The sequence below is a fragment of the Scardinius erythrophthalmus genome, assembly GCF_964197995.2.
Source record: "Scardinius erythrophthalmus genome assembly, chromosome: 16".
Lineage (NCBI taxonomy): Eukaryota > Metazoa > Chordata > Actinopteri > Cypriniformes > Leuciscidae > Scardinius > Scardinius erythrophthalmus.
Genome location: NC_138236.1, coordinates 5,282,819 through 5,293,261, shown reverse-complemented (window position 1 = coordinate 5,293,261; position 10,443 = coordinate 5,282,819).

Genomic DNA, 10,443 nt, shown 5'->3' with positions numbered 1-10,443 from the left:
CTGTGAGAGACAATCTAAAAAAGAAAATCCAGAAATCACAATATATGATTTTTTAACTATTTATTTGTATGATACAGCTGCAAATAAGTATTTGAACACCTGTCTATCAGCTAGAATTCTGACCCTCAAAGACCTGTTAGTCTATTGTTACGTCCCACATAAGTCTAGGGGTAAATGGGGACGCAACAAAAGTAAAACCAAATTTTAAAGAGCGTTAATCTAAGTCCTGCCACAGCACCACAAGCCACAAGTATCCAGAAAAGGATTTTATTTCACAGCTCGTGGAACAAATATAAAGAAAAACACAAAAGGAAGCAATAGTTTCAGGAGAGGATAAGGCCAAAATAATAAACAAGACAATATAACTGAAATATGTACCTCTAACTAGACTAACAAAGAAAAGAAAAGAAAAATAACAGAGTTATACCCTAACTCCCTTACTAACCCCAAAACAGGAGAAAACAGGTTAAAACAAAAATGGCATCCACCTCCCTACAGCTTCCAAATAAAACCAATAAACCCAAAACACAAATGAGCAAACATTAAGGTAGCTGCTAAAGAGGATGTTAATAATAGCAGCTATTAATCAAGCAACAAACTCAAAAGATAAAGAATATATCTCTCTTTAACTAACATAACAAAAAGAAAGTATTTGAAAAAGTGTCAATGAAACAATAACAAGAAAAACTACAATACCAAAAAAAGAACAATCAGCAGCCCAATAACCACCAATTGTAGCTGCAACAACAGGCTGGGCAGGAGAAAGACAACGCTCTGGAGAAAGCTCTTGGGGGAACGTTTTCTCCCTGTCTGATAGCTGGAGCTCTGCTTTTATGCTGGCTCACTCTTAATTGGTAAGCAGGTACAGCTGGGGGCAATCAGCTACCTGCCAGGCAGATTCAGTAGAAGGAGCAAAAGAAAGAAAAAAAAAGACAAGACACATTAGAAGTAAATATAAAATCAAATCACTTCGTCTCTGGACGTAACACCCCCACCCGTAGTTACAAACCATGATCTCTCTTGGTTTGTAAAAAAAGAAATAAGACTTACCACACATTTTATGAGCAGTTTAGTCATCAATATGAGCTCTTGATAAAGCATCTGCCACTACATTGTCCACTCCTTTTTTATACCTTATATCAAGAACAAACTCTTGCAGAATAAGAGACCATCTCATTAATCTCTGGTTGGAGTTTGCCATACGAGACAGGAAGACGAGAGGATTGTGGTCAGTGTATACGATAATAGGACCCATATTACCGTTACATAGATAGACCTCAAAATTTTGCAATGCTAACATCAAGGCAAGAGCTTCCTTTTCGATGGTGCTGTAGTTTCTTTGGCATTTGGTGAATTTCTTCGAAAAGTAGCACACTGGATGTTCAATTCCCGCCTTGTCTTCTTGCAGCAACACTGCCCCGGCTCCAACCCCACTAGCATCCACCTGTAGCTTAAAAGGTAAATCAAAGTTCGGAGCAGACAACACAGGAGCATGACATAAAAGATCTTTAGCAGAATCAAATGCAGCTTCACACTCAACATTCCACACAAATTTCCGTTCCGCTTTAAGGAGATCAGTTAGGGGGGTGACAACAGTGGCAAAGTTCTTACAAAAACCACGGTAGTACCCCGTCATCCCCAGAAAACGGCGTAACTCCCGCTTATTACTTGGCCGTGGGAAGTCCAAAATAGCCTCTATCTTAGCCTGCACAGGCCGCACTTGGCCCTGGCCAACTAATTTGCCAAGGTAAGTTACTCTTGCCTTAGCAAACTCACACTTAGCCAAGTTTAAGGTCAGATGGGCTTCCAACAATCGTTTAAACACCAACTCAAGAGTTTGTACATGTTCCTCCCACATTGCAGAGTAGATAACTATGTCGTCTAAATAGACTTCACATTTGGACACACCCGACAGTACCTTCAGCATCAACCGCTGGAATGTTGCTGGTGCATTTCGCATGCCAAAAGCCATAGATGTATACTGCAGAAAACAATCGGGGGTCACAAACGCCGAGACTTCTGAGGCACGAGGTGTCAAAGGAACTTGCCAGTATCCTTTTAATAGATCCAGCTTGGTAACAAAGCTAGCTGATCCCACCCGATCAACACAATCCTCAATCCGAGGAAGAGGAAAGGAATCAGCCTTAGTTACAGAGTTCACCTTCCTAAAATCAGTACAAAATCGCCACGAACCATCAGGTTTGGGTACAAGCAAGCACGGTGAACTCCACGGACTTTGACTTGGCACTGCAAAACCGTGATTCAACAAATATTCTACCTCGGTTTTCATAACCTGACGTTTGTTGGGATTTACACGGTATGGATGCTGTTTGATAGGGCTACATTCACCAACATCAATGTCATGAGTGACCATAGTAGTTTGTGAAGGTACATCATCAAACAGCATATGATACTTTTCAATTAGCTGAACCACACGATCACACTGGGCTGCAGGCAAATAAGATAGATGTGACTGCAAGTTAGACAAGATGGCAGAGTTAGACATTGTACCACATGAAGCAATGGCATCTTTACACCAAAGACCATCTAAATCAGGAGAATACACAGGAGACAAATTAACAGCAGTGTTAGCAACAACAGGAAGAGGGTCAACAGGACCAGGCTGAGACTCAACACCATCTCTACTAATGTAAGCCTTAAGCATATTGATGTGGCACACACGAATCTTTCGCCTGCGATCGGGAGTAGAAACTGCATAATTTATGTCATTCAACTTCTTCTCAATCTGGTAAGGTCCAGAAAATCTTGCCTGCATAGGTGAACCAGGCAAAGGAAGCAGTACCAAAACCTTATCACCAGGCTGGAAATTACGCTGAAGACTATCCTTGTCATAGCGAAATTTCATCTTGGACTGGGCTTCAGCAAGATGAACTCTAGCTAACTCCCACGCTTTATGTAGATGCTCCCGTACAGTACTCACATAGTCTAGCACAGACTTACGAGGGGATTCCTTAGCTAGAAACTGCTCACTCAGAAACTGCTCACTCAGAAGTTTTAATGGGCCACGAACTACATGGCCAAAAACCAGCTCAGCAGGACTAAATCCCAGGGATTCTTGGACGGTTCCCCTCACAGCAAACATCAAAAACGGCAAACCCTCCACCCAATCTTTACCAGTCTCCAAGCAATATATTCGCAAAAGAGACTTCAAAGTCTGGTGGAACCGCTCCAGGGCTCCCTGGGTCTCTGGATGATATGCAGTGGACAACTGGTGCTCCACGTCCAACTCTTTTGTTACCTCCTTAAATAATTTAGAGGTAAAATTGGACCCCTGGTCACTTTGAATGACTCTTGGCAAGCCAAAAACTGAACAGAACTTAATGAGCTCACGGGCTACGATTTTAGCTTGGATAGTCCGCAGAGGAACAGCTTCAGGGTAACGAGTACTAGCACACATAATCGTTAAAAGGTATTGATGTCCAGATTTAGCTTTAGGCAATGGGCCTACGCAGTCAATAATAAGCCTCTCAAAAGGTTCTCCAAGAACTGGGATAGGCTGTAGTGGAGCAAGTGGAATTGTTTGATTGGGCTTTCCACCTAACTGACAGACATGACATGAGCGTACAAATCTAGACACAGCGGTTTTCATGCCCGGCCAAAAAAAATGTCTGGCAATTCGATGATATGTCTTGGTGACACCCAAGTGTCCTGAACACACATGCTCATGGGCCAATTTCAAAATCTGATTACGGTATGCCTCAGGTAACACAATTTGGAACACCATCAAAAATTCTGCATCTTTAGCACGTGGTCTCCACCAACGCATGAGAATATCATCATCCCAAAAATAACCCACTGCTATCTGAGGGATTAAGGCCTTGTCCACAGTACCACCAATACATGTAGCAAGTGTTGGATCAGAACGTTGCTCAGTAGCTAACTGGGTTCTATTCATTTTGAAAGGAAGTTTATCTTCACCACTCCTGCCACTTGCTTCTATCGGAACAGGACTAATATAGAACTCACTCTCTACAGTCTGTGGGGAAGACAAAAAGGAATCAGAAAGATCAATCACATTTTCAAAGTTCTGTGATTGAGCACGAGTTACGGCGCATGCCGGGAAGGTAGCAGAACACTGAACTAGGCCGTTTTGAGCAGACCAACCAGGATCTTCAGACACAATTGGGGAAGGAAAGACTTTGCCACCTGCTAAGTCATTTCCTAAAATCATGCTTACCCCTTTGACAGGCAGTTTTGATCGTACTCCAAGGCTCACGCAACCAGAAACAAGATCAGACTTCAAATAAATGCTATGCAATGGAATGGAAATGCAGCCCAATTCAATCCCACGAACTAGCACGCTAGAACCAGTGTACGAGTCAGCAGCGAATGGAAGCACATTATCTAAAATTAAGGACTGTGCAGCTCCTGTATCTCTAAGCATCAAGAGTGGCTTAAAGTCAGAATCTTCAGAGAGAGCTACTGAGCCCCTCATTACAAATGGGCTGAAAGTACTCAGGCCAGATTGTAAATTAACAGCACTCTCAGGAACAGCATTGATGAATGCTACGCCCTTACTTTTAGCAGAGTTTTTCTGTTTCCAAGCTTTGCAATTTGAAATAAGATGCCCTGGGTCAAGACAGTAAAAACATACCCTCTTATCCTCAATTTTCTTGGAGCTTTGCAAAATCGGTTTAGCAGGGTTAACCCCTGACCAATTCTTAGCGACTTTCTCCTCGGAGGAGAAAGTTTTAACAGAACGCATCGAAGGAAAAACAGTTCTATGTGTAAGCACATACTCGTCTGCTAAAACTGCGGCCTCAACAAGCTTACTCACTTTTTGTTCATTTATGTGAACTACGACGCCCTCAGGAACACAACTTTTGAAATCTTCCAGCAACAAAAGTTCCTGAAGTTCTTCAAAAGCTGTGACCCTGCTTGCGAAGCACCACTTCTCAAACAGTACCCGCTTTACTCTTGCGAACTCAGTAAAAGTTTGGTTAGGCAGCTTCGAACACAGCCTAAACTTCTGCCTGTACGCTTCAGGTACTAATTCATAGGCACGGAGCACAGCGGATTTAACAACGTCATAATCTAAGGAACTCTCAACTGGCAATGCTGCACATGCCTCTTGAGCTTTGCCAGCAATATTGCTCTGCACCAAAAGAGCCCACAAATCCTTTGGCCAGTTCAATTTTGTGGCAATACGCTCAAATGCAACAAAGTACGCATCCACTTCACCTTCACGAAAGGGAGGGACCAATCTCACGTACCTACTCACGTCAAAACCTGTTTCGACCGGTACCGAAACACTGGATGAAGAAGGACGAGACCTAGGCAACGGAACCGGCCTACTGTGAAGAATCTGAGCTTCGAGATCCAACCTCCGAAGCTTAACATCTCGATCAGCCTCAATTTCCAGAGCCTTCAACTTTAACAACTGAGTTTCATGCTCCTGCTTCTTAAGCTCAAGCTCTAATTCTTTTAAACGAAGCGGCATCAAAGGATCAGGACTCAAATCGCCACCTTTACTATGAAAAGAAATAGGCTCTCCCGACACAACTTCCACGTTAGAATCTGCTGGCAAAATACCCATTTGGACAAGCCTTCGGTACAACTCATCTTTGAGGCATTGCTTCTTTGCCTCCTTGCTGACAGGAATATTAAAGAACTCTGCAATCAAAATCAGATCTCCTTTCCTACACCTGTCAAACTCTTCCACTGTCGGAGACAAAGTAAACTTAACCAAATCAAATTCCATTATTCAATTCATAACATGTACACTTCCTCACCCGCACAAGTTCGAAGCTGCTGAAAAACTCATGATACCACAATTCCACGAAATAATTAAACAAACGGACGAGCCCCCAATTGTTACGTCCCACATAAGTCTAGGGGTAAATGGGGACGCAACAAAAGTAAAACCAAATTTTAAAGAGCGTTAATCTAAGTCCTGCCACAGCACCACAAGCCACAAGTATCCAGAAAAGGATTTTATTTCACAGCTCGTGGAACAAATATAAAGAAAAACACAAAAGGAAGCAATAGTTTCAGGAGAGGATAAGGCCAAAATAATAAACAAGACAATATAACTGAAATATGTACCTCTAACTAGACTAACAAAGAAAAGAAAAGAAAAATAACAGAGTTATACCCTAACTCCCTTACTAACCCCAAAACAGGAGAAAACAGGTTAAAACAAAAATGGCATCCACCCTACAGCTTCCAAATAAAACCAATAAACCCAAAACACAAATGAGCAAACATTAAGGTAGCTGCTAAAGAGGATGTTAATAATAGCAGCTATTAATCAAGCAACAAACTCAAAAGATAAAGAATATATCTCTCTTTAACTAACATAACAAAAAGAAAGTATTTGAAAAAGTGTCACAATGAAACAATAACAAGAAAAACTACAATACCAAAAAAAGAACAATCAGCAGCCCAATAACCACCAATTGTAGCTGCAACAACAGGCTGGGCAGGAGAAAGACAACGCTCTGGAGAAAGCTCTTGGGGGAACGTTTTCTCCCTGTCTGATAGCTGGAGCTCTGCTTTTATGCTGGCTCACTCTTAATTGGTAAGCAGGTACAGCTGGGGGCGATCAGCTACCTGCCAGGCAGATTCAGTAGAAGGAGCAAAAGAAAGAAAAAAAAAAACAAGACACATTAGAAGTAAATATAAAATCAAATCACTTCGTCTCTGGACGTAACACTGCCTTTAAAATGTCCACCTCCACTCCATTTATTAGCCTAAATTAGATGCACCTGTTTGAGGTCGTTAGCTGCATAAAGACACCTGTCCACCCCATACAATCAGTAAGAATCCAACTACTAACATGGCCAAGACCAAAGAGCTGTCCAAAGACACTAGAGACAAAATTGTACACCTCCACAAGGCTGGAAAGGGCTACGGGGAAATTGCCAAGTAGCTTGGTGAAAAAAGGTCCACTGTTGGAGCAATCATTAGAAAATGGAAGAAGCTAAACATGACTGTCAATCTCCCTCGGTATGGGGCTCCATGCAAGATCTCACCTCGTGGGGTCTCAATGATCCTAAGAAAGGTGAGAAATCAGCCCAGAACTACACGGGAGGAGCTGGTCAATGACCTGAAAAGAGCTGGGACCACCGTTTCCAAGGTTACTGTTGGTAATACACTAAGACGTCATGGTTTGAAATCATGCATGGCACGGAAGGTTCCCCTGCTTAAACCAGCACGTTAAGGCCCGTCTTAAGTTTGCCAATGACCATTTGGATGATCCAGAGGAGTCATGGGAGAAAGTCATGTGGTCAGATGAGACCAAAATAGAACTTTTTGGTCATAATTCCACTAAACGTGTTTGGAGGAAGAAGAATGATGAGTACCATCCCAAGAACACCATCCCTACTGTGAAGCATGGGGGTGGTAGCATCATGCTTTGGGGGTGTTTTTCTGCACATGGGACAGGGCGACTGCACTGTATTAAGGAGAGGATGACCGGGGCCATGTATTGCGAGATTTTGGGGAACAACCTCCTTCCCTCAGTTAGAGCATTGAAGATGGGTCGAGGCTGGGTCTTCCAGCATGACAATGAGCCGAAGCACACAGCCAGGATAACCAAGGAGTGGCTCTGTAAGAAGCATATCAAGGTTCTGGCGTGGCCTAGCCAGTCTCCAGACCTAAACCCAATAGAGAATCTTTGGAGGGAGCTCAAACTCCGTGTTTCTCAGCGACAGCCCAGAAACCTGACTGATCTAGAGAAGATCTGCGTGGAGGAGTGGGCCAAAATCCCTCCTGCAGTGTGTGCAAACCTGGTGAAAAACGACAGGAAACGTTTGACCTCTGTAATTGCAAACAAAGGCTACTGTACCAAATATTAACATTGATTTTCTCAGGTGTTCAAATACTTATTTGCAGCTGTATCGTACAAATAAATAGTTAAAAAATCATACATTGTAATTTCTGGATTTTTTTTTTAGATTCTGTCTCTCACAGTGGACATGCACCTATGATGACAATTTTAGACCCCTCCATGATTTCTAAGTGGGAGAACTTGCAAAATAGCAGGGTGTTCAAATACTTATTTTCCTCACTGTATATGCATATTTTGCAATATATATATATATATATATATAAATAATCAACATTTTTTATATTTCTCCACCATTTTAAATTTGACTATGCTGTAGTTTTTTCCCTCACTAAAACCATTAAGTACTCAGTCTTTGTACCTTTGTATTTTTGTCCGATTTTAAAAATTATTTTGCTTTGAATCAAAGTTTGTAGAGTTATTATCATTCACCTCGTAGCTGATTGGCTTGGTCCATGGCTCATAACGCTTTAACAAAGACTTTTTTGAAATCCCTTTGGGCGAAATGCATGGAAAAAATACTTCCAAAACCAATGGAAAAAGTGGGCGGGCTTTTGCACTCTACTGTCTTTTGTTTTATCAAGCCCGGTGTTAGCAACAGTAACCAAGGAGGGCGGAGCTTAGGTTTAACTGTAGAATGACGATATTTTCAATGAAAACCTGCCAGCTGCACTCACCCGTTTTGTTTTGTAGTAACTGTATCTCCAGGCCTGTTTTCCACTCTTTGGGGAAATGAGAAGGGTTTCAGGTGTAAAAGGATTAAATGTTTCTCGTTTGTTTGGATCTCTTGAATCCCCGGGCTTCACTCCCATGGTCTCCATGCACCTTCCCAAGGCCATGTCCTCCACGGAGCTGATATTCTTGCAGCGTCCCGTGCTGAAACCTTGCACAAATCTCCTGAGAGCCTCTCGGCTCAGAACGTATCCGGCTCCTACGCTCAGGTTACAGTGTTTAGTCCAGGTGGCACGAACGTGCTGGAGCTTCTTCAGCAGATTCTCAGGCCTTGTCATGATCCAACACAACACACGCACACGGGAATACAGGGACTGTGACACCTCATCTGGGAATTCAAGCAAAAATTCAGGTTTTCACTGATTCAGCAATGATGAATCAAAAAAATCTATTTTCTATAAACAGCAAAACTGTTTTAAACATTGATATATATAAAGAAATGTTTCTTGAGCAGCAAATCAGCATATTAGAATGATTTCTGAAGGATCATGTGACACTGAAGACTGGAGTAATGATGCTGAAAATTCAGCTTTGATCACGGGTATAAATCACTTTTTAACATTTATTACAATAGAAAACAATTACAATATTATTTTAAATAATAATAATAAAATTTCACATTATTACTGATTTTACTGTATTGTTGATCAAATAAATGCAGCCTTGTTGAGCAGAAGAGACTTCTTTCAAAAAACATTACAAAATCTTACTGACACCAAACTTTTGAACGGTAGTTTACTGTACGTTTCTCATACAAATATTTTGATCTAAATCAAATATCTAAATCTGCTTAAATGCTTGAAATGAGTTTTGTAGACAAATGTAACAAATATAAATTGTGCAAACAAATTCATTTCTTTATAAAAACAAAAGCTTTAACTATTTTTGCCGTCTTAAAGTTGCAGAATATAAGAAAAAAAATTGAGACTGTGTCCAAACTTTTGACTAGTGCTGTAAATACAATGCCATAATGACTCAAAATATGAGTAAGTTATAATGAACATACGTACCATTCTTTTTCCATGCATGAGTTGCATTAGACAAATGTAACAAATAGAAATTGTGCGTACAAATTCATTTCTTTATAAAACAAAAGTTTGGGTAACACTTTATTTTGATGGTCCCTTTTGAACATGCTGTTGACTATAAGTAACTTTGCAACTATATGTCAACTAACTTTCATTGGAGTATAAGTAGACTGTCTGCTTAATATCTGCAAACACTTTATTGTGATGGTCCTCCAACAGACAGTCTACTGACTATAAGTAATTTTGCAACTACATGTCAACTTAATCTAACCCTAACCCTACCAGTCTATTAATACTTACCTAACACTCTAATGAGAGTTAGTAAACATGTAGGTGCAACGTTACTTATAGTCAACAGAATGTGTTAAAGGCACCATCAAAATAAAGTGAAACCAAAGTTTGAACTATTTTTGTCATCTTAAAGTTGCAGAATATAAGAAAAAAAATTGAGACTGTGTCCAAACTTTTGACTGGTGCTGTAAATACAATGCCATTATGACTCAAAATATGAGTAAGTTATAATGAACATACCATTATTTTTCCATGCTTGACTTTTGGCTTGAGAGGAAAGAGTGTGTGGAGTCGCACGTGCTCTGGCTAGAAGGCCAAATCTAACATTTATGAGTTGCTTAATAAAGAGAAAACCAATGAATATCCCAAAAAATAGAAATATGTGCTGAGACATCTGAAAAAAAAAAGAGACAAATATTTGAAAACAAGCAATATAACTATTATATATAAATATATATGTTCTGCTACAGAAAAATATAACTTACCATATCGGTGCAGTTTAGGTCACAGTTTTCTGCATATTTAAAATGACACCTTAAATTTTAAATCAAGGAGGACGACTGTTCTCTGCTGAGGTTCACT